We start from the raw sequence: 1338 nt of genomic DNA on the forward strand, positions 1-1338 counted from the left end.
CCCCCCCCCCCACCCACAGGAGTTCAGAGCAGATCAAATTTATTACAGCCTCTAATTACAATTACAGTCTCAAAGGGCTTCACAATGAAACAATACATGGAAATGATAAATGAAAATGGCACTCTCAACTTTAGGCCCATAGTGAAAATGAGGGGGAAACCCTTCCACAGCAACTTAATTAGGGACAAGGATGCAAGAAACCTCAGGGTGGATGTAACAGAAAGGAATCCCACAGTCCTTTATGCAAAACCAAACAAACATGCAATACTGTAGGTGCTAAAACTGCTGCTAGTTATGCTGTATTTCAGTCACAGGAACTCACAATGAGCTATTATAAACTATAGGAAACAAACTTAAAATCATATCTGGTTTTGAAAACGGTGAAACTATCCTTTAATTATTTTATGGTCTGTCTTGTTTAATTTATTTAGGCTAATGGCTGCATTTTAGCTTAGGTCACCCCAACGTTTGGAGAAAATCTGAGATGATAACGCAACTTAAAACTCAGAGGGCATGGCTGCAAATGTTCATTTATTAATCATTAATGTTAAGTGCTTGTTTTGTTTACTACTCGCTACAGCAGTTAGACCCCATGAGCATCCATAACACCAATAGAATCACTACTACTACTGTCACAGAGAACATGTTATATGCCACAAACACTGCCGTACACATTTAGCCGTAATGTTGTAAATGTACGGGCAATTTGAACACCCTGGCGACGTGTAACACTGTGACGTTATTTTTCAAAGACGAGTGTTTTAACAGAACACGACGTACGTCTTGTACATTTCTATGAAGCACTCAGCATGCCTCTGTCACTTCACTTGCAATCACTTTTTGAAGTTGAAAAAGATGCATCCCCTCTTTAGATTTGCATTCGTAGTTTTCCACTGAAAAAAAAAAAAAGACATGAAAGCAGCATGCTATCTAACATGAGAATAAACACAACAGGTCTTTTGCATGCTAGCAAAAAAAATTCAAATAAAAAGGAGTCAATGTGGGTTTAAGAATTAGGTTTTGTAATGAATCCAAAACATATTTATGTTGCAAATTGACTTCAGCAATTACCAAATCCGTGGAGCTGTAATATTTCATTGAAATCTGACAGACAGGTCATTTAATGCTGTAATAGATTTGATCCTGTAATTAAATAAGAGAGAACGCTAAATCAGGTCAGAGACACAAATACCCCTGGGAGTTGGCACAGTGCACTACTATTTGCTGCTGCATGAGCAGGGGTTAGAGGTGACATCACATGCCTTGCACAAGAGCACATTTTGACTTGAAGGAGAGAGAGTATCATGTTGTGTTGTTCACCCCCCCCCCCCCCCCCCC

The sequence above is a fragment of the Etheostoma cragini genome, chromosome 13 (genome assembly GCF_013103735.1).
Source record: "Etheostoma cragini isolate CJK2018 chromosome 13, CSU_Ecrag_1.0, whole genome shotgun sequence".
In the NCBI taxonomy this organism is placed as follows: domain Eukaryota; kingdom Metazoa; phylum Chordata; class Actinopteri; order Perciformes; family Percidae; genus Etheostoma; species Etheostoma cragini.